Source organism: Haemaphysalis longicornis, unplaced genomic scaffold (genome assembly GCF_048455015.1).
Source record: "Haemaphysalis longicornis isolate Haplotype H1 unplaced genomic scaffold, Haemaphysalis longicornis Haplotype H1 scaffold_13, whole genome shotgun sequence".
NCBI lineage: Eukaryota > Metazoa > Arthropoda > Arachnida > Ixodida > Ixodidae > Haemaphysalis > Haemaphysalis longicornis.
The window spans coordinates 59,063,903-59,087,973 of NW_027526233.1; the positions used below are offsets into that span (position 1 = coordinate 59,063,903).

Consider the following 24,071-nt stretch of genomic DNA (forward strand, 5'->3'; position numbering starts at 1 on the left):
AAATGGCCAAACATTCGGATGGCTCTTCTGTGCTGTCATCTGCGCGTGGGAGCCTCGACAGATCTCCGCCACTTCGACATTTTTTCCGCGTCGATACTTGAGCACATACTTGTAAGCCGCAAGCGTCATCGCCCATCATTGCACGCGGGCTGCTGCTATGCTAGGCACGGTTTATCTTGCCCTAGAATGCCCAAGAGTGGCTGGTGGTCTGTGTACAGAGTGAACGACCTTCCGTATAGGTACCGGTGAAATTTTCTTAGACCAAAAATCAAGGCAAGAGCCTCGCGTTCACACTGCGCATTAGCGTTCGCGAAGCATATGCAATCAGCCGTTCGCCTTCAGCAGTCTCGTGAAAGATAACTGCACCGAGCCTGTATACTGACGCGTCACACAACATGCCTATCGCCTTTCCTACATAAGTTAAGACGCGGGAGCTTGTGAGCAGCCGCTTCGTCGCGGCGAAAGCCTCTCTGCATTCCTTCGTCCAAGACCACTTTTCATGCTTTTTTAGGAGCCTGTACAGTGGCTCTGCGACTGTCGAGACATTGTCGAGGAATTTCGCATAGAAATTTAACATACCCAAGTACGCCTTTAGTTCCGTCTTGGTGGTAGGCTCAGGAGCTTGCAAGATTGCCTTTATCTTTGTGTCGGTAGGGTAGATTCCCTCTGCGTTTACGTTGTGACCCAAGTACGTTACGGAATCCTGAAAAAAGCGGCATTTGCCTTCATTTAACGTGATATTGTAATCACGGAACCTTTCCAAGACACGTTCGAGTGTCTTTTGGCAATCAGCAGAGTCCGCACCTGACACTATGACGTCGTCTACGTAACATCCGACATTCGGTATGCCACGCAAGACTATCCATTACTGCCTGAAAAATTGCGGGTGCACTGGCCACGCCATACGGAAGGCGCTGGAACTCGACAGTCCTAAGCTTGTGTTAATTGTCAACAATGGTCTGGATTCGGGACTGAGAGCCACTTGTTGACACGCAGACGACAAATCTAGAAAGCAGAATACTTTGGCATTTGCAATGCTCGAGTACAAATCCTCTGGTCTCGGCCGGGGGTAATGATCGGTTTTTAACCCCGGGTTGATCGTTATTTTGTAGTCTCCGCATATTCTGTAACTACCATCATTTTTCTGAATATTCACGATTGGAGGTGCCCAATCACTGCGAGGAACTTGCTTTATTGTGCCCTTCTCTACCATGCTCCTTAGCTGTTTTTCTGTGGGCTCTCGTATTGCGAAAGGAACAGGTCTTGCAGGGCAAAACACAGGTGTGCAACCTGTCTGGAGAAGAACTTTCGCTTCAAACCCGCGTATCTGGCAAAGTTCACTCGAGAAAAAGAAGGAAATTTTTTTTCAGTACCTGGACCCTGTCTTCGCAAGTCATTTTCCCGATTCCTCGCCAGTCCAGCATGAGCCTTTCTAGCCAATTGCAGCCCAGCAACACGGGAGGTCGTCTTCCTTCGTCTTTCACTACAACAACTGGCAATGTCACTCTCTGGTTGTTGTGGTGGACGGCTACTTCACACTGTCCCTTCAGCTGCAGCTGCTCTCCCGTATACGTGCGCAACGATACTTGAGACGGCGTGCACCTGACGTGCGGAAAAGTCTCCTTGTACACGCTTTCTGGAACTATCGTCACAGCTGCGCCCGTGTCAATCTGCATCTGCAGCGGTCTGCCTTCTACCACCACGCTGACCTCGTAAGAGGAATGCGTCATGTTGACAAAATGATATACTTCCTGCTCACTTTCTTCCTCCGAACATTCTACCGCGTTAGTTCGTTTGCTTCGTCTAGGCTCATTTCGACACATTTTCTGCAAATGCCCTAGCTTGTCGCACCAGCGGCACCTAAACTCTTTGTACCAGCACTTACTTGCAGAATGGTTCTTGCCACATCGCTCGCATTGAATGTTCGGACGAGACTGACTAGGCTGACTAGTAGCGTCGCAGCCCTCCCTTTTCTCCCTTTGACGACTCTTCAGAGAATGTATGTTGTCATCAGTAGCCTTCATTAATGCCGAGTCTCGGGCTGCTAACTCTCGGCCCAAAGCAATTTTGCATGCATTATCGAACTTCAAGTTTTCCTCGGCGAATAGCGCACGCTGGGTGTCCTCATTCCTTACCCCTGCCACAAGCCTGTCCCTCAAAGCATCATTCGAAAACTCGCCGAAATCGCATTTCCTGGCTAGGTGCTTCAGTTAGACAATAAAAGCTTCGACACTTTCTTGTTCGTGTTGGACACGCCTATTGAATTTGCACAGTTCAGCTATCACTGAACTCGAAGGACTGTAATGCGCCTGAAGCAACTGTTTCACCTCTGCAAATGTTTTGTTCGGAGGCGCGTTTGGCACAACCAAACTTTTGAGCACTTCATATGCTTCTGCGGCAAGTGCAGTCAGAAACACGGGCAGAACTTTTTCCTGTTTTACATCATTAGCAATTATGAAAAGTTCGAAGCGCTCAAGGTACGAGTCAAAGTTCTGAGTTCTCGGATCAAACTCGCTTAACTTGCCCAAATGAGACATTTTGCAGATGCAAGGCACTCAAAAAGTCTGCGTTGGACGGCGTGGCTTAGGAAGTTGCATCATGGCGGCGTTGGGGTGACAAGGGGCGTTTCTTGACGGTCCGTCGAAGAACCCGTTGCCGGAGTGCTGGCGTAAGCCCAAAGAAGGTGCAGAATTTCGTCCGTCGCTCCGTCGGTTCGCAGTGCTTGGCTGCCTGCTCACGTGTTACTGGGACACTTTCTTCTTAGGCTACGCGGGCCGTCGACCATCCTCGTCGCCACATGTGATAACTTCGACACGAAGAATCAGCCTTTATTCTGCGCTGACCAACACATATATATAGGACCGGCGTGACGTCACCGGCCGGAACAGATAACAGCCAGGCGGCTAAACACTAGGGAACCAACAGCGTCCGGCGCTATCACCGCTCCTTGGCCGTCGCTATCCCGTTACCACATGTCCAACATATCTTTAGACAGAGCGTTAAATTATCAATTCTTTTTCAAAACAACACGAAGCCAGCAGGTGAGAAAGAAAGAGGTATGTTAGTAATACTAAAGGAAATTCAGGCTATTAGCAATGGTTCAGAACGACATGTAAACAATCTTTGCTAGCATGCACCGTAGTTGACGAAATACTGCTGGGTAACAGTAGCACATGCACACGTGATTGCAAATAGGGTTATGGCATGTACAGGTAAGTGTGTAAGGTTGATTTAGTGCTAATATGCTGCATGCACACGTAAATAAAAATATCCTGCAAAAAAGATGAACAAGGCAAATGAGGTTAGAGCAAATAGAAACAGCAACTCCGCAGAGTGACCTAGATAATATGCTTAGAATGTAGATATAACAGTTCAACACAGCACGTAGCACCTGTTATTGCTGAAGCCACTGACGCATCACCTAGCCTGTCATAAATGGGCACGATCACGTACGTTTGGCGACATCGTAAATTTTGGAGCACACGAACACAACACACACGAAAAATGCCACCATAACTCACAACAGATATCCGGCGCATTTTTGGCCGCGCTTGTAACGACAGGGATCACGGCAAGTTGAAGCGCACGAACGAGAACTCGCTGTCACTGCGACGCACCATTGCTAACTGATGGGGCTCTAGATTATTCACGTAATATACTCCTGCTGCGACACGTTTCTGGACACTTGCAAGTCGAGTACGGAGCAGCATCAAAATATTTGCCTCGCGTTGTGATACCGACACAACACCGTGTATATCAATGACTGTGTGATAGCATCGATGACTGCGGCGCCAGCAGCTTCATACAAACAATAAACCTCTGGAAAACTACGACGCACCACACACATCGGTCGCGGTTTGAAGGCAACACAGTGCTTCGTACCTTACTGCACATTTTGGAGCAACATTTGGTTCTGATATGCGACGGCAATTCCTGCGTACGTATTTGATATGAAAACATTGCGCTCTGCGCAAGCGCTGACCAGCACTTCGCGTTGCTGCCACGAATAGTCATCGGACTTTAAAGACTGAATTACTGCAGAAGATACAAGCGCGGAGACACAGGCTTGGAGCTGAACACCCCATATGAAACGAAAACACAGCGCAGCGCCGCACCACTCGTGAGCGACTCCACACAACGCCGACGCTCGTACATTCTTGCTTGCCTTGGCACCACGCGAAGCCGGAATATTTAGAACAGGCCAACGGAACAAACTCGAAACAGACGTACCACGGAACAGACAAGCCCGTACTAGAGTGAACTCTACCCGTACCAGTACGGAGCCAAAATTCGATCTTCGATAGAATTCGGCCTCTTCTCCATGCCGCTCGTCCGTAGGTCATCCGTAAAACACGTTGTAAATCTATAAAAAGTGCTTTGTTTACACAACTTCTTCTACGCGAGTGTCAAAAACAATAACAAACTGGAGTTTCGCAGAGAAAAATATAATGCAAACATCTACAAAGCATGTCTATGACATCACGGTAACCAGTTGACGTCATTTTAGAAGACAATAAACTCAGGCTTAAAATAAATCTTGATATTGTAATATAATGTCACGGCCAAAAATATATGCAATACTATTGAAATAAATGGAGTGTAATGCAATTACGCACATTTTTTGTTGACGTACGTCACTTCCGTGGGGCGCAGCAGCCAGTTCGGGGGGAATCGGCTCGGAAGCCCCGGGTTGCAGCAGACGCAGCCTTCTATAAACGTTGGCTGAAGGTACTGATGTTAATCCATTGCTACCTATTCTCTTACAATCTCTTTTAAGATTAAAAACAGGAGTTTTACAGTGTTCCATGAGACAGACCATTTTAAAATTTTAACAATAACATCACAACTATATGAGTTCCTCAGAAATTATATTTTTCAATAGGCAGCGTCTGGAACCCCGCGCGGGGCACGAGATTGAGCCCCCTCGCCATGGAGGAAAGAATACTCAGGAGAGGCCCTAGCATCCCAATGCATTGCAAAAAATGTGGAGGAAGTGACGTCATTTTTTTTGAGCCCAATAGACAACGTTGCTTACTTGTTTGCAACTGCAGCGGCCAAATTTGGGCCAATAGAACGGACAAATTTTTAGGGCGCCTCGTATGTGGCTGCCTCGCTACGCTTGCAAACCAGCGCAGTCGCTATGACAAACGTTTTTAGATTAGGCCAGTTTGAAAACTCCGCCGTCAGAGTCGTACCCCGGCCGTAGCGGCGCTTACGTCGCGTCGAGATCGGGGAGCGAGCCGCAGCCGCCGGCGGCGATCTGCCGGGAAAATCCTCTTCGCTCCTTCGCTCATCGTTGGCGAGAGGCACAGTTCGTTATTTGCTCACTGTGTGTTTCTTCGTTGTGAAGTGAAGTGAAATTCATCGCTGCTGAGACGTAGCGCGCAAAGACCGCCCTGCTGTACGACCCCAAACACTGCTCCCGTCGTCTGCGTTCGCCATCCCGCGAGCCTGTTGCTAAGACGACGACAAACGCTTCTTTGCCAGGCTTAAAGGGACACTGAAGTGAATTTGTCAAGCTCCCGTTTTTGCTTGCACTGCGTAGACTGGCTCAAATTAGCACACTTTTCATCGTTTATCCGGTTGACAAATCGGTAATTATTTTACAAAGCGTGAAAGAAGAAAAACTACCATGCGCGGTTTGGGGCGGCCGCACCAACTAAAGCTGTGACGTTGGGAGGAGCGGGCACCGTGATTGGACGATGCCCAAGGTGAGCAACCAAACAAGTTTCGGTTTCGGTTCGGTTCTGTAAAACACTACCAGTGCCGTTGTTGGATGGGCATTCTCAATAACTCAGTAATCATCGTACCGCGCTTCTGCCACGTTGTCAGCCGTAAAAATGCATAAAGATAAGCCTCCAAGGACGGCTTGGAATCGTAGCATTCACTACCCGAGACCTACGCAGTGCATGAACGCCCTCCGCGTACCCATAGACGCCCAAATGTCATGCGCTTTTCCCCATATTTGGAGCTTGCCTCCCTCATGCCTGTATCGTAAAAAGCGTGTTCGCACCAGGCCAAGGGTCTGTTCATTCTGGCCTGTGCCTACTGCCTGCAAGAGTCGGTGCTTATGGCAACAGCACGCCAACAAGAACTCGCTAGCGCGCCAGTGCCAGCCTGCGCGCGTTTTGTGAACTAGTTCGTGGAGCCATGAACGCTGCGGCCCAAAAAAAGGTGAACTCAATATAGAAAACATCGGCGGAAAACGAAAAAGTTAACACACAAAAAAAGCACGTACCCACAGGGATTCGAACTCGTGACTTGCAAAATACTTGCGGTGGCATACCTAGCGCCCCAGACCACTCGTCCACGGGGAAGGCTCAGCTGCCCTAGGTAATATAGGGTATATATTGTACAACCAGTTTACACTTTTATTTAGTTTTGGCATTTCAAGCAGCTTAGGTGACTATTGTATTGCGCTCGTGCAGTAACAGTCGCGCGAGTTTCCACAATAGCTCACGTCTAGCAATTGCATTTCGTTGACGGAAAAGCGTTCGCAGATGCGTAGTCGTGCTGCTGACCGCTGTGCTTGTTCGCCCAGCGCAAAAAAGTGCTTCCCGCACCCTAGTTTTACGCTGTACGGTAAAAATATCAGTTGATTTTATTTCCTTAGTACCTATATTGACTTCGCTGACTCTTCTCCCTCCTTCAAGAGGCCTTATATTTTCCTACTGGCGTACCAGTCAGCGAAGCGTCGCATGTGCGCTTGTGCAGCGCTTGTGTGAAGCGACCTTGACTTGGAGCTAGATACAGTGTACAAACTAACCAAGTAAAGAAAGGCAGATTCTTCCATTCATAAACGTGTCCTGGCTTCGTTTCAACTGAGCGAACGAATTGCGACGACCCGTCGGCGGCCGGCGGACGAAACGCTGGGCCGACTGATTCTGTCTGAAGGCCGGGGAGCCGTGCAGTAGCGCAGCCAATTGCGAGCTCGGCTCCTCGCGACGTCACACGAAAACGCCGCAGAAAATGGGCGAGCGTAAAGAGAGGAGGACAGCATTTTCGAATTAATTTTTCTACTAAATAAAATCACGTAAACGCGCCCAGGATGGTCGAAACATGGCCTGGGGACTCCGGACTACAATTTGCGCAAGTAATCCCGCAATGTTTACATATCACTTCAGTGTCCCTTTAAGAGCTGAAAAATAGTCTTATCTCGAAAACGAAGGCCGTTTTTCGATTGAAACTTTGGGTGAGGGTTAGAATGGGCAAACTGAAGGCGCAATCAACAGCTTAGGACATGACATCGCACCGAGTAATTAGCGACGAAGCTGTTTTCGCTGCGAAGCGGGAGGGAAGGACGACGCCATGTTAGTCAAATCAAACCGGAAACAGCAAAGGATGATGGGATAGAGTGCTGGGCTCAGTGGGCTCAAGTCATGGCGGGGCTCGGCGTCACAAATGTGACGTCAGGGCCTCTCCTAACCTTTTCTTTCCTCCATGCCCCTCGCTATCCTCGCAACGGCTCCTGCCCCGCGTGACGTCATAAACACGTCATAGTGACGTCATATTAACAGCAATTGTTGTTATATCGCGCAGTAGAATACAAAAAGCACATTTTTTTACATTTTAATAAAATGTTAGAAAGCCACTCATTTGCTAGAAGTTTTATAAACGAATTTTTTTGTTCGTTCATGCGGAAGCCGTCGGTGCTGCCACTGCTGGCGGTATGGAGCAGATGAAGCAGAGTCGCAGAGTTGACAGAGCACGGCTGGGCTGGAGGAGCGGCGGGCGCGAAATTTCATACGGCCTGCGCCTCGGGTATAGTTCTCACCTTTCACCGCCGCTAGTTCGTGGCGCTGCGGACCAACCCTCGCCGGTTTACCTACATCACGGGCGGGGTAGAGCGGCGGCGCGCGCGCATTTGCCACTGCCCTAGCCCTGCCGTGGCTACACGTGATACCTGTCCGTGTAAATTTACATGTGCGTCATTAAAATAGGCGACTCCTTCCCCCCTTTTGAATTTTCGGTCTAATAGGGTCAAACAGCCTAACATTATCACTCGGAAGCGCCTAATCAAAAATTGAAAGAAACATTTTAGCTCGGGGCACATGAAGAAAAATATGCGAGGCCTTCATATCTTATCAGCGACTGTTTTATATAAAAATGGTGAGGCAGGCAATAAACGCTGCATTTTCCGTGACTGAAATATAAGTTCTTATTTTTCATTTGGGATGATGATTGGTTTGCACACGCACAGGGCACGACCAGTGGCGCGAATAATTTCCCGCCGAGGGAGATACGGTTATCGCTTAGCTAAACGTGTTTCTGCGGCTCACTTTCCGGTCGGGCTGAGCGGACCGCTGGCAGCGAGCGCACTGTCAAAACATACAGCTAAAACTCTTAATCATGCAACATAAGTGCACAACGAGTATTCTTTTTGGTGAGATATAGCAGCGAAGGCATTCATTGGTACCGGTGATATTCCGCGGCAGATCCAAAATACGCGCGGCAAGCGTTGTCGGCTAGCTCGGCCAGAGGCGATGCGTCGACTAAGAAAAAAGAGGGTTGGGAGGGTGGAGGGTTGGTTCGAAGCGCCCTCACTCTGTCAAGAAACTGCTGTATCATTTCCCTGTTGGGTGCGCAGGCCGTATGAAAGTGCGCGCTCGCCGCTCCTCCAGTCCGGCCGTGGACAGAGTTGCACTGCACTATCAGAAAGTGCGAGAACGTTGCCGTATGCGGGTACCAAGCCAGCCTTTCCACACGCTAGAGAAATCCGCTCTCGAGTAATGCTGACCTGCGACCACCTGCTGTATGCCGATGGTACCTGCGTTAGACGACACCGCGCATCTGAGTGGCCCCGTTCGAACAACCCACGTAAGAAAAGACACCGTCCGAGCGTGATTATGTGAGCCTGCTGCGGCATGTCCGCGCGGCGGCATCTGCTATCAACAGTTCGCACCACGGCAAGTTCAGAATGCCTAAATGGGTGGCCTGAAATCGCGGTGTGTTTTCAAAATGACAGCAGTGTGGAACGTACAGTGCTCAGGACGTAGGCTAGACGCGGCCACTGATATTTTACTGGTCGCATGTGTGCATTACTATTGCAAACCACGGACAGCTACAAAAGGTAATCATTGGTGTCCCCACAAATGTACCGCCTACAACCTAGCACAGTAGTTTCCCCTTTAAAGGAGTACTGACACTAAATTTCTCGCTTTCAGTTTTTATGCTGTAAAGAATACCTATTGGCCCAATAATTCCGAAAATCAAACCGAAAGCCGTCAGCCGCCAATATAGAATTAATTATAGCACGTTTATTGCAACCAGTTTCAAATTCGGTAGGCGCGCGGGAAAATGGCCGTTCGAAGGCCAGCCTGAAAGCGGGCCAGTGTTACGTCATGGTCTCACCCGGGACGTTCGCCGCATCGTCTGCTACTCGCCCGCGCAGTCGACGTATCGTCTGAATCGTCAGACTCGGATGGGTCGCTGCCACCCGACAGACAGACAGACAGACAGACAGACTAACTTTATTTGGCCAGGCGATTAGGCCGGCGATGTCTTCGCCGTCGTCCGTTTCTTAATATCACTGCGGCTCGAACCGGCGCAAACCGTGATAGCAACAGCTTGTCACCACTCTTCTAATCAATCTGATCGCGAAAAAAAGTTCCACATGCGAGAAAGTAGATGTTAGTGTGGTGAAAAATTGTGCTAGGGGTTGTTATCAGCGCTGAATTTAAAAGCAGCGTTCAGATATTTGCCGCCATTGTAAGCCTACACTGACCGGCAGCGGAGGTTCGGCGCTCCGACCCAGCACCGCGGTGCGGCAAGCGACCGAAAGATGGCGCCACCTGCGCGCTAGAATCAAAACAGGCCACGGCAGATGTCTTGGTAACCGATCGCTGAAACGGCAATTATCGCCAAAATAAAGCTCACATGCGAAAAAGGGGATGATAGTGTGGTGAAAAGTTGTGTAAGGGATGGTCATTCGCAGTTGTACAGACACCGGCGATCAAACATTCGCCACGATACTAAGCCTGAAGTTCCCAACACCCAAGCTGACCCGAGCAACGCCGAGCCCGCTGGATTGGGCGACAGTTCTTGCGGCCGCCGCCGCGCCCGAACTCAGTGCACGTTTAGCGCTGCATGTCGTCGCGTGGAAAATAATGCATCTTGGCGTCGTCGTCGATTATCTCGGACTGGCTTCCACGAGCAGTACTTCGCGTTCCGCGAGCTTGCCATAGCACAACTTGGGCGAGCTCGGCGACGCGCACCGCCGCGTCGCCGCGGTGCCCGTCGACATCGCGCACCACGCCGTTTTCGGCACCAGTGCCGAACACCATGCGCCGGCAACGAACTGAAGAGCAAAGACGTCGAACACGCAACGTTTACAAGCATTGCTCACACAGCTACGCCCACGTCTCCTGCCCAAACGAATACCACCGACAACAGCAGCGCAGATATCGTTTCCGGTTCCGAAAACGACTATATGACGTCATCCTGAACCGGCCAGACACGCCGGCCAATGTTTCGTCACGCCGAAAGCGATTTCGCTAGTGCTGCCGATTTGTGGAAGCTCGCGGCCGGGACAACCAAAATCGATTTTAGATGTGATTCCGGCCTCGGATCGCTAAAAAATTCTTGTGAGGCATCTGTACAAACTACTGAAGCCAATTATATCATTTTTTAGGCATCAAAATTTGGTGTCAGTACTCCTTTAAGGAGATTAGCAAAGAAGACCCGAAAATCGGCAGTTTGTCGCGCTTTTTGTATATTTTTTCGAGTGGACTGAATTGTGGCTTAGAATTGTTTACCCGAAATACGTTTTGTGCGCGGAAAAATCTGGTGAGCATGCGCTTCTTGCATGATAAATGCTTGGTATTCAGCGCTTGAAAAGATTTCTCAGAAGAAATTATTGCAGCTGTAGTGGTGAGCCATTTCACTACAGTAAAATGTGGCAGAAATACATCTGCGATACAAATGATGTGAAAGAGTGAGAACATTGGCAGTCTTGTATCCCGTGGCCCAGATTGTGGCTGGGTAGTTTCCGTCATGCATTCAGCTCCTCACATTGGCACACACACGATGCTACGACAAATTAGGACCTGGGTCCTCCAAAAGGTACACTAGTTAGGCGCTTCATGCCATAGCTGCTGCATTTGCATAACCGTAACGTCTCTCTGTATATCTGGCGGTATATGCTATGTTGGCCAGATTTTACCGAGTCCCCTCATGCAAAGGAACTCAATTCAGGACACCCAGCCGATAGGATTAGAGAAGAAGCTGTACAGACGGTAACAGGAAGGCGACGACGGTGCCGACCCACTGGAGGAGAAGAAGGAGCAGGCGATGACTGCTGGCCTCTTGGCAACACTTGGCCGACCATATACACATACATGCACTCCAGCGTATGAAAGCCCATGGGTTCTACGCAAGCTCAATAGTCAACGTCAAAGAGTATCTTAAGATGTGCCTGGAACGTGAAAGCCTCAGCGGATTGTTTGTGTTCATGGGTATAACCAGCGAGCACACTGCAAATGTAATTGACAGGCAAAGGTCAAGGCTGTAATGGTGCTAGTTTAACCAAAAGAAATGGTGAAAAACATGCCAATTTCAAACTGCATTGATGTAATACGGGCATGAGTGACGTTGTATGGACGTGCACTGCAAATGCAGTTGTTATCTGTGTGTTAACTGTACGTTAGCACTCAAGTGATATGATCAAACGGAATAGAGGCCCCACTGCGATTGCCCAGTTATGCTTTTTTTTTGCGGTGGGTTAGGTCGGTGGCTGTCAATTGCACAAACAAGATTCTGTGATGTCATAGAGAAATAGCTGGAAAGTGTGTATGGAACTTCCAATGCTCCACACATTTTCTGTACTATCTTATCTGTTTGAAATTTACAATAAAATTGATGTCATTTGTTTTTTTGGGCAAAGAAGTGTTTTTAATTCGTCACAGCCTCATTAACAGCCTGCCTACTGTGCCCCTAAACAGTGGTCGCTAAACAAATGCCTACTTGCCAGCCAGCTTCAGGGGCTTGTAACGATTTAGTAGGATTTCTCATGGCCAAGATAGATTCCAAGGAATCCACACACTCAAGGGCAGTGCAAGTCTCACAAGAAGTATGACAGCAGGACTGCAACACAGTAACACAACTAACAGGCTTCATAGGTGGAAACCAGAAGCCCACCCACACAATGCCATGCAATAAGCCAATGCAGTGAGTCTGTAGTATTAAGAGCGTAGGTTTTCATTGATTTTTATGCGAGGCATTCAACGTGTGGGTTGACTAGTGAAGTCTAGCTGGCCAGTGTGGGCATAAAATACACTTTTGTGATTTCAGACAGCTCTCAAAGGCCTATCTAGATGTCAGTTTTTTTCGCCAAAAAAGTGCAAGCTCACAGTTGGGGATCTTGAAAACATTGTTTAGCTTCTCCAGCATTTGTGCGAGCCTGCCTATAGGCGGTCCTCATGTTTGCTAGCTCCCTAAGCAAGCACATGAATGCAGTGACTGAGAAAGATGATGGCCAAAGAGAGAAGGGAGGGTGGTTCCTGAACAAACAGCCCTTTATCATAAAAACAGCAGACAAGAGCGCTGACGATTGAAAGTCCTCGACTGGGGTGTCACAATACCTTCTGGCCTACGTGTACAGTGCATTCACAAACTTTTGTCTAACATTCACAAACTTTTCCCTAAAAAATCTTGCGATTGCACATACTCTCTCCATGGAAGGGGTTTGTTTCCGGCAAGGTGGTTGAGTTCAAATTTGTGATTAGTAACAACATCAACTCGCCATTCATCCCTTTCATTTAGCATGCTTCCGAGCTTCACTTTAAAAACCATGGTTTTTCTAATTTATGTATAATGGATTGATTATTCAATATTCTCTTATTTACCTCTGTTCAAATAAAACTGTGTTATACCTTAAACGCTGCTGTGTCCATGCAGGCGTAACATTCTTCAATGATGTTGTGTGGGGTACATGCTCACCCTTTTTTCCCATGCCTTTATTATGGTTGTGCTCTACAAACACATTCCCAGCTGGAACATGCCTGCTCAATTTAGGGCCGAACCATTCTTTTGCTATTTCACACGATTGCAGCTCTATGAAACATTGGTTTTCTTCAGTTTTAGCCAATTATTTCCAAGAGGCCACTTAACTACTGTCAAAACCATATTAATACAATAATTGTTATTTATAACAAACAGTATTCTATCATTTTACATAAAACATTTTTTTGTAACCTCACTTGGCGCTTTTGTTGCAGAGCCAGCCTGGTTCATATTTATCTAGGTATGAAGGACATCTACACAACAAGTGCCTTACTGCAATACATTCACATGCCTGTCTTACAGGTAATCAGCAGTGACAGAAGCCACACATTTTGGCTTTCCAGCAGAGCTTTGGTGTCAACAAAAAAGGAATCTTTCTTAGCTTCTCTGCAGAGCTTTGCACTCAAGCAAAAAGATCGTTTGGTGGTTTGGCTTTCCTGCAGGACTGTAGTGTAGTGCTAGAAGGCATCACTTGCTTATTTGGCATTTTTTCTGTGTATTGTGCCAAGAAACCCTTGTATTTTGCTTGGAAAAGGAACTTCACACCACAGACTGTGCAGAGAAAGTAGAGCTACTCACTCACTTTTTTCACAGCCACAGAAGTTTGGTAGAATCACTTGTCATTGACGAACACCATGTTTGCTTTCTGTCTGAAGATATAAAGCTGGGAGAGTTGGTTTATATTTTAGGGAAAATTACAGCGACAGTAACAGTACTGAAGTACAAAGAAAGGTGGTGTGATTAACAGTGTCCATATGTTCACAGCTTTTTTGTCCAGTTTCTTTCCCGTGTTTTTTTCATAAAGACATGCTACAGTGCCTGATGATGCCCGTTTTTGTGTAACATAAATGTCAACAGCGAAGCACTAATCAATGCTCACATGCTGCCCATTGACACCAAAGCAGAAGTACGTTCGTTGGAGTCATTTTATTGTTGAAGCCTTCCAGGATACATACAGGTTTCAGCTGTACTGCAAGATTCACAAACTCCAACAGACATTCATGTCCACATAGGTGTCCTTGGCTCCACTTCCTGCACAAGGTATTAAGTACCATTAGGAGATTGTAATGTCAAGCTGTACAAGAACCATTCCCTCGCAGATGTGCTCCATAAACTGTTTTTTAGGCTTGTTAGCTTAAAAATAGTTTCAGTGGCCTTTTTTTACGCTAATGACCACCACCCGAGAATGTGCTTTCTAGCAGTTGGGCTCTGCTGCGTGTGCATCGTTGCAAACAAAATATGGGACACTGCATATTCACTTAAGCAATTAGCCGAAACAGGTTTTTACACAGCACAGAGTTAAAAAGCAATATAATATGAAATATCTCCTTGCAATTACAAACGTTTACTGTTCACCGAAACGTTCACCAGGCCACCCACGAAAGTGAAGCTGTGCTCCCTGCATGCAGAGTGCACGGAACGTTTCCGCGTAGCAGTAAGGTTTCTTGTGCTGCCCCGCGAGAAAATTTTCAGAACAGGCTACATGCGAGGACGGATTGCGTTCGACGGTGCCCTGCGCTACCTGACGATACTTGATTCGTGCACACACTGACGCCGCTGACACAGCGTCGCTCGCGTTATCACGTCATCAAAGTCAGCGCCCATTGTTATAAAAACACAGTTGAAGTTAATAAAATTGTGATTCACGTTTTCAGCGGCCACCCGCAGCAGGCAAACGATGTTATCCACCAATCAGGTACACTTCAAACCCTGCCACCGACACCAAAACACAGTCACGTACAGGTGCCGTCAAAAGTAATTGGAGCACGGGAACTGTGACCGAGCCGCATAGGAGCGCCGTGAAGCTGCACCAGCTGTAAACAAAAGGAGCAGAACACGCATGCGCGTACGCCGACGATGATAGCCCCTGTATACTTCTCAAACCATTTATTTTAGCGCTGCTTCAAGTGTTATTCGAAGCATACTGGTCTCAGTGATGGCGCTGATAGCAGAGACGGCGGTATCTAGCAGCGTCGCTCACGCACTTTCAGCGCACAAGAGCTGCTGGAGAAGCGTCGCAATCGCAGGGATCTGAAGTAACAATTTTTCTTTTCTAATATTTTTACGTGGGTTCGCTATCAGCGTTATCGCCGAGACCAGTGTGCTGCGAATAATGCTCCAAGCCACGTTAGAACAAGTGGGTTGAGAAGTATAGAGTGGCTATTACCGCCAGCAGGCGCGCATGCGTGTTCTGCGCCTTTCGTTTAGCGCCTGTGCAGCTACACAGCGCTCCTATGCAGTTCGGTCACAGCTCCCGTGCTCCAATTACTTCTGATGGCACCTGTACAGGAGTATTAGGACGGTTTCAATCACACAAAAGAGACGGAGACGTCGGAGCGACGCGTCCGTCCACCAGCCCAGCCGTGGAGAAAAAGAACGCGCAAAGGCACAAATAGTCCGACGGACACCATTGCATTAGGACACACTAATGACAAATTCCTAGAGAACGTGTAACAGCCGCCGCTGTGGCTCAGCGGCTAAGGCGTTGCGCTACTGAGAACGAGGTCGCGTGTTCGATTCCCGGTCGCGGCGGCCGCTTTTCTCATGGAGGCGAAAAGCAAAAACGCCCGTGTGTACGAGATTTCGGCGCACGATAAAGATCCCCAGAAGGTCGAAATTAATCGGGAGCCCTCCACTACGGCGCGCCTCATCGCCTGCGTTGCGTCGGCGCTTTAAACCCTACAATCAATCAATCAAATCAAGAACGTGTAACGCTGTCTAGCACGCTATTATGAATACGCTGCACTTTAGTTTGAGTACGCTTTGTTTCGTGGCACGGTGCTGTAGCTCTTAAGGTAACTACTTTTTGCGGTGTTGTTGCCTGTTCACCGCTCTAACCGTCGCGTTTGCACACGAACCACAAACGGCAAGCTCGTGGCCAAAATGTGCTTTTATCTTTCTGCTAAAGCTCGGCCTCCGATGGGCTTTCCGTGTGACGCTACTTCCGGTCGCCGTTTGCTTGGCGCTCAATCAATCTTTCAGCCGAGTTACCAATGAGTGGCCGATAGCTCGGAAGCTGGTGGGGACCCATGGAATTTCCAATCATTGGCGATCGGCCTCTGCTGCTAGAGACATTTCCAACGAGAAGTGTAGTGTTGATGTTATTTGTACGCATTGCTCCAAAAACGTGCTTTGCTAGGTATGATAGTCACTGTGCTCTTAGTGCAAAGGCGTTTAATTTACTGCATCAATATTTTATATTTTGGGGTATGACACACCGAAGTTCTGACTACAGGGAATGCCGCAGCGGGGAAGGGAATATTTCAGACGAGCTGGATGTGTTTTGGATGTCCTACACATCTAAAGGCGGCCGCCGTGTCCGGAAATCGAACATGCGCGATAGAGAATTTAAACAGCATCGCTGGGCAATCACTTCAGGTAAATCATGTCAGTGCACTTACATACTGGTGGATTGAAACACGGCTCCAAAAATGTCAGGACACCAACTTGGGGCCGACTCAACCACGTGACATTGCTAAGTAACTGGTCATCAAAGCTGACAGTGCCTCTGATTTAAGAATATGAACTATTATAACGCCGATGTGACGTGAACTGAAGGCGGTGAAAGGTAAAGTACGTGCACTTCCTAACCATAAATTTTAGATGCGGAGAATCTCATGCTCGGGGCTGTGTCCCTCCCTCCCTTGTCGTGCACCGTCCGAGCTCAACTGCGCATGCTCGGCTCGTCTCGTGGCGGCCCAGGAAGACACCGGCAACACTGTCGCTCCAGGAGCCCTTAAAGGGACCCAGAAAAGCCTTCTGTAAAACTTACAAAAGGCCTGTATTGTCACGTAGCACCAATATAGCGATGCAATGCCGTTGGAATTATTGATCTACATTCAGTATTAGCTGCGCCAGAAGCAATTAAATGCACCTCTCCCCACTTGCCGATCGACTCCTCCTCCCTCTCTGCCTCCTTCAAAGCAGCTAGCTACATTCCTGCGCCTAGGCTCGCGTCAATCACTGCGGACCCGCCTTTGCCGCCTTTGCCTCGGGATCGCGCAGGAAGGAGGAAGAGAAGCCGGAAGCCAATGGCAGTGACGCCGCCGGCGGCCGACCTTGCCGGCGATTGGGCGAATCAGGGGGCGCCTTCGCCGTTGCGTCAGCAGCGATCGCCGTTGCGTCACCCGCGGTCGCCGTTGCGTCAGCCGCGGTCGGCTCGCTGCGGCGTCGCGCTCATCGGCTGAGAAAGGCGATCTTCAAAAATTGTTTACAAATTATCTGTACAACGTATGGGGCTCACACTTGGCTCAAAACTCCCCCGTTATGTGTTCTACCCCCTGAATGCATTTGATTGCCACCTTCACAAAGCTTTTCGGGGTCCCTTTAAAGGGGAAGCGTGCTCGTCTCGTGCCGGCCCACGAAGGCACCGGCAACACTGTCACTCCAGGAGCCATCTCATGGTCGGGGCTATGTCCCTCCCTTGTTGCGCCGTCCACACCCCCACTGCACATGCGCGTCTCTCCTACTTTCTCCTCTCCTCCAGCTGTATAAAAGCAGGTGCGCGCGCTGCGCGGCGTTCAGTCAGCTCTGAGACACCGCCTGCGCCGGTTCTGCTCCGTTGTGAAACCTACACGGAACCTCCGTGATGCTCCGCATCCTCCTCATGGTTCCCTACGGGAAGATGGCGTAATTTTTTTGCATTTAAAGGGACCCTGCAACACTCTTTGAGCAGTGCAAGTAAACCTGCGCAACGTTTAGATTACACTGCCAGGAATACCTGAGCCAAATATTACACGTGCACGTGAAGCGGTGAGCGCACAAATCAATGTGAAAGATGCGGAAAAACAAACCGCTCTCTCTTCAGTTGTCCTCATTATGCATGGCCTGAGGGACGTCACATAGGCCATGGCTGCCCGATCGGCTGTCACTGGTCAACTTCGCGGGTAGATTCTCCCATTTCCGTCGTCGTCATCACTGTGTACGAACCTCTTCTATGCCTGAACCTGTAGGCACAGTTTTGCCGTTTCTTTTGTGTTTTGAGTGCGCGCGGAGTTTGAGTGATGAGCTCAATACTTCCCTTTCAACGGGACCACTCGACTACAAACGTTTATTGCTTCAAAAACGCCCTACGAGCCCGAGCGCGCACTTGCGAGCAGGCACCCATGCCTGCTTTTTTGTGGCACCAGACCGGAAATAGGCCCCTCCGCGTTGCGGAGAAACGGAGAAAACTACCCGGCATTTGATATATCGAAGGCTGCAGAAGAGAACGCCGCGAGCCGCCCCCCTCTCCGGGAGAGAGCGCGCAGCTTTCGTCGCGTTGCCCGCGGTCGAGTTGAGAGGGAACGATTATGCGCGATCTCTCATCGCGCGTAGTTTTGTTAATTGTGAACGGATTTTCATAATTCTTGCGGGAGGAGATTTATGGGACAATAGACTTTATCCCAAAATACATTACTCGTAGTCGATGGCAAGTGTTGCAGGGTCCCTTTAAGTCCTTGACGTGCTGTAACGACCGGATGCTCTGTCTGATTGCCCGCTACAAAGGCACATACCTAACTATAAAGATTGGCCGCGTATCTGCTCACTTCGTTCCAAATGTTGACGAAGGACAACACTCGCCTGGTGCCCCTACCAAGCAAATGTCCCCCTTCCCTTTCCTGCTCACCCCTCATGCTGGGCCTCACCCCTCCGCCTCGCCCTTCCCAAGATAAACACGCTGCAGGTATTCTCAAGTCACTTTAAATTTACCCCATTCCATTGCTCCCCGCCGGGTGTTTGGATGTCAGCGCTTCCGTACGGCGGAGACGCGCGTGAATCTAGTCACTCTACTCCGCATGCATTCCAAGCGGGACGTTGAACCTATCTAGTGGAACCATTCGTTTTTGATTTGTTGAAATGCCGCTAGGAAAACCGCGGGAGACTGCTTTTGTGTTTTTCTGGACGTATCTTTCTTTAAATCAACCATCCGTGTATTTTAATAAAGGAACTCAGCGAATATCACTTATTTAATGATCCCTACCTCAGGTATGCGTAACATCTTGTGTTGGGTCAACAGTGTTGTGAAGTACGAACATTGCCCCCGGACTTGGTCGTTTAGATTTGGCTGTGGTACATAAACGTATTGTTCAGCGTCTCCCTTAGGTTTGGTCGGGCGGCTGAATGGAGGGACGGACGGACGGACGTATAGACAGCCAGACAGACAGACAGAGTGTCGGTCGGTCGGTCGGACGGACGTACAGACAGATGGACGGACAGACAGACAGACAGACAGACATACACACGGACAGACAGACAGAAAGACAGACAGACAGACAGACAGACAGACAGACAGACAGACAGACAGAGAGACAGACAGACAGACAGACAGCATGAAACCCGGTCATGTTCACGCACACGCGGGACCTGCCTATGTCTAAAAATAGATTACCGGGCGCCGACCGGGTCGGACTTGGGCCAGGCTCACCTATGGACACCCGGGCCCGGGCTAGGTGTTATGGGGCCGAGTCGCGCTCGGGTTTCATAAAGCGGTCGCGGGCCTTGAAAATTACGTCATTGCAGGGCTCCTAACCCTTCGATTCAAGCATGTTTCAAGTTAAAACTACTTACGTGGTTTTTAGGCGACAACCTTACATGGGACTTTGGCGCCATGTGTACGTACATGTGAATCTGACGGGAGAAATCATTGATACCGGTCAGTTCCTTTCAGTGGGAATGTGGGAGTTTTAAGTGGGTAGGCGGGCTAATGTCTTCGCCAAACGAGAATTAGTAATTGGCCGCGAGATTGAGACGGCCATACTGGTCATCAATTAGTAATCCGAATGACTGGGAAAGGAAGAGTTTGGATTAGTACACCATCGTAAGCACGCCGGCGCAGGATTGTCGCTGAACGGGCCAGGAAAATAAAATACAACTTTGTTTAATTTCAAAGACCAAGGCTTTCAGTACCTCAAGCAACTCGTTCCCAGCCACAAACGACATTTTTGAACCGAAAAAGCGAGTTTTGAAGGACTCGCGAATGTCGCTCTACAGTGGCGCGTTATGGGGAGGAGTAACGTCATATGGGCCAGCACTCAGAACATAATTAGAGAGAGAGAGAGAGAGAGAGTGAATGCATTTAATTGTAAAAACAATTTTAGCCGAGCCATACCGCTTAGCATGCTACGCCATACGAAGGAACGCAAATATGAAGGTTTGTGAACTGAAATAAATAAATAAATTGTAGTGCGAAAGACGAGCAAGTGGCGCCAGCCACCATGCGAGCACTAACGAACAACTGATTTGCTACGCGGCCACAACAGTCAGCATTGTCCTTGTGATTGGCGTATGCCCGCTCAAGGGGATTGACCACCTGGTTTGTACAGACGACGACGAGGCAACAAGGTCAGCCACCGCAGCGGCATCGTCATCGGCATGAAGCTCGTGAAGCGCTCGAGACATTCTGCCGGCTGAGCCACCGATCCGTTTGCCACTTCTGAGTGCCCCTCCTTCCTTCCGCTGTCAAGGCAATAAACCCGCCTTACATTTTGGTGGAGTGTGCGGATTCCGTCCTCGTCCTGCTCCTCAGCTTCACCCCGCAAGTGGCGCGCAAGCCTGGAGCTGCGGAGTCGCACCCTGCCCTCTACCGCTGAGTCAGCCATGACTACTAACGCCCGAAACACGACGTCGCCTTCGCAATCGGCTGTCATCTGCTCCGGGGTGATCCGTGAGCGTGAGCCGGCGATGTTCACTGGCGCAGACGACCAGGACGTCGAAGAATGGCTCTCGTCTTATGAGAGGGTAAGCGCGCACAATAAGTGGGACAATGTCATGAAGCTGAATAACGTCAGTTTCTCCTTGAGGGGACTTGCCGAAAAATGGTTTCTCAACCACCCATCTGATCGCGAAACCTGGGACGCATTCAAAACGAACTTTTCGGCGGTATTTGACCGGCCAGCGGTTCGCAAGCTTCGCGCGGAGCAGCTTTTGAGAGAGCGAGCTCAAGGGGCCGGCGAGAACTTTACCAGCTACATCGAGGATGTGGTCGACCTTTGCAGGCGCGTGGACCCTTCCATGCCTGAGCAAGACACCATCAAGCGTATACTCAAGGGAATAGATGAGGACGCGTTCCAGATGCTGCTGGCGAAAAACCCTCAGAGCATCCGAGACGTCATCAGCTTGTTGCAAAGTTATGACGAGTTGCGCAGGCAGCGTCGCCTCACTCGTCGCCGCCCTTTGGAGCGTGAGGAGCCGCTCTGTGAGCTGGAAGTTGGTGGAAATCCGTCGCTACTGAACCGCATCAAGGAGCTTGTTCGTGAAGAAGTGGCGCGGCAGATCTCTCTCCTGCCTTGTACATCCCTGCCATCGTCGCCGGTACCAGATCCTTGCTTGTCGTCGCCCCTTCGTCGAATTATTAGGGAAGAAGTCGCTGAAGCTCTACCGACCACGCCAGCTGCTCCGCAACCGTTGCCTAAATAAATAAATAAATAAATAAATAAATAATAAAAAAACGAGGTGATGCTCACTAGTGTTCAAATGCGTTTACAGAGTTTGGAGAGCATGTACACAGAGTTTGGAAGTTAGGTTGGTCACAGCACTTGTTCCAAGCCAGTAGTACGCAAGAACACCAACAGAGCTTTGGTAGCCTTTACGGCCTGGCGTGGGTCCGACCAAGGGCCCAAAACATAAGTAATCTTAGCATTGAAGTGATGGGACTAAAGGTAACAAGGGGCCCCACTACAATCGCCCAGTCATTTGTTTAGCGGTGTCTTATATGGGAGGCCACCAATCATGCATACAAGATTCTCTGACGTCATAGAAAAGTTGACGAAAAGTTGCTGAGGAGTCAGCCGCTACTGCTTTCCATGTTTTCTTCGATGCCTCCGTTTCCTCTATGAAGTATGCAATAATATTTTTTACCATCGTTATCGGGGAAAATCAGTCTTCTTAATGAACGAAACGTGTGTTTTGTCTTTAAGGCACCATTAAGGCCGTTGCCTCAAAGGTTGCCTCTGTACGCTGCTTACAACTCCAAAATCAACGTGGTTAAACCTGAAGGCGCGACGTCAGGCATAAGATCGGAAACCCCCATATACCCGACAGTTGTGGCTGCTTCTTTAACGAAGAGACATGTATACCAACAGAACTTACCACGCATGGGTGCGGGAATATGACAACGTTTAAACAGCATACCATGTACTGCTGCAGCGGCCCTACCGGCGCTCCTAAGGCATGCGGTAAATAATTATGGAATAAGTTACAACGCACGCATCCGAGAACCGGCCATCAAAAATATGTGCCAGTACTCTGAATCGTGCAAGAGTAGTTTGCGGTCTAATAATGAGCTACACACACACAGAGTAGGACACGCCCGCAATAGGGTATTGCACAACGCCTTGTCATAATGTAAAATTCAGCCACCCATCATCCGTGATTTTGGCAGTCGAACTGTTTGTTTAGAACGTCTCTGCAACGTTATCATGCACTTCTTCACGAATCCGCGTTCACGAAGTGAAATGTGAGTAATGAATTCTTGCCAAATAAGGGACGCCATTCCAACGCTAGCTCTCACAAGCGGCGTGGGGGGAAGGCGGTGCGTCCTGATTCCAAGAATGCAGTTTTCTTTTGAAAGAAATGGAACACTGAGTCACAGTGAAGCAACTGGAGGAAACGTGCTGGTTCAGGGGGCGAAAGGCTAGAGTTGCGTACAACACTACCAGTACCGCTATACGAGACGTGGCTAACGAGCCTCGGTACATTTACCGCTTCTCACAGTCTCCATTCCGAGCGCTTTCCTCACAGGGTAAAAGCAGACAGGCAGAGGGACACCCGGCACCGTTCCTTTTCTCGCCATTTGCAAACACAGTCGGCGAGCAGCCGAGGTCCTGGAACACAAAGAGAGATCAAAGACCTCTGTGCCACCCGATATTGTGAGCACGAAGAGGAAATAATCCAGCGGGATCATTGAGCAACGTGAAGTATAATGTCGACTATAAACACCTTGAGTGGTTGTGCCCCAACACAGGCATATCAATCGCCGCAGTGTGCAGAAAGAGTTGTGCTCGGGGGAACTTCTTCACCTCGATTCCAAAACAGTGCGGGACATCTGTGTGTGTGTACTAGATAGGTCGCAAATAAACCCTTCAAATGGACATGTCTGTTGCAGATTCGGTATGAACGTTTCGCGCAACATATGTCGGTCATTGGTTTCATGATGAAGTTTAATACAGATTGCATAGTATGAATCTGTCCTCCTCCTAGTCTGATTTCCACTCCGTGTATTATCTCTCTAAATTCATACTGGCATTATTGACTGTTAGAAAGAAAAAAATCTAATAAACGCAAGGCAAGACAGTTGAGTTTACCCATGATAGCAGCGGCATGTTTGATGAGAAGCGGTGTCAGCGAGGGCGCTTCGTTACGATACATTTCGTACTCCTGCTCAGGAGTCCCGTGACGATCACGGTGTGGGCCACAGCCACACTTCCCTACTTCTTGTCGCAGTGTGGCTCCAAGAGTTAAAGAGAAGCTCCATAAACATTTGCCACGGTCAGCACCAGGCAATACAACCTTATAAGGGCAGTGCCAAGAATGTGGTCCATCCTTTGGCTACGGGGAACCTCCGGGGAGGTCGTTTGTTGATGCTACTTTGTGCCGATGATGTGAAGTAAGTGTTTTTATTTGAATTGCACCTACGTATAAAGAAGTGCTTCGTAGTAAACAACAATGCATGCGTAACGTGGCACTGCATACGTAGATTGCGTGTTTCCCAATGGACAGCACAGATAGGCGGGTGACACCGACCGCTTCCATATTCGTGGCGAGCGCATTTAGGAAAACGTGCAAAACAAAACGCAGATTTGAGTCACTGCCACCTCCAATTTTGCAAGGTTGATGTGCTGTGAAAACACGCGTTCTGCCAACCAGCATGAATGGAAAGTTCAATATGTGAAGAGGATACGTTAAGCTGCACCCACGTCTCTGTCGCAAGTAACGTTAATATCAGCAACTGGTGCGGCAGCTACGGAACTACAATATAACACAAGAGTCATGTCGTCAGATCAGAAAAATTACACCATCTTCCCGTGGGGAGCCCCGACGAGGATGCGAAGCATCAGGGGTGTTCCGGGTGATTCTATTGTGTTGCCGTTATG

General features: G+C 49.1%; 1 pseudogene; it reads right to left on the bottom strand.

The window, feature by feature from the left end:
* Positions 1-865: 865 nt before the first annotated feature.
* On the bottom strand, positions 866-2,801 carry LOC144163851 (uncharacterized; annotated as a pseudogene).
* Positions 2,802-24,071: the final 21,270 nt, after the last annotated feature.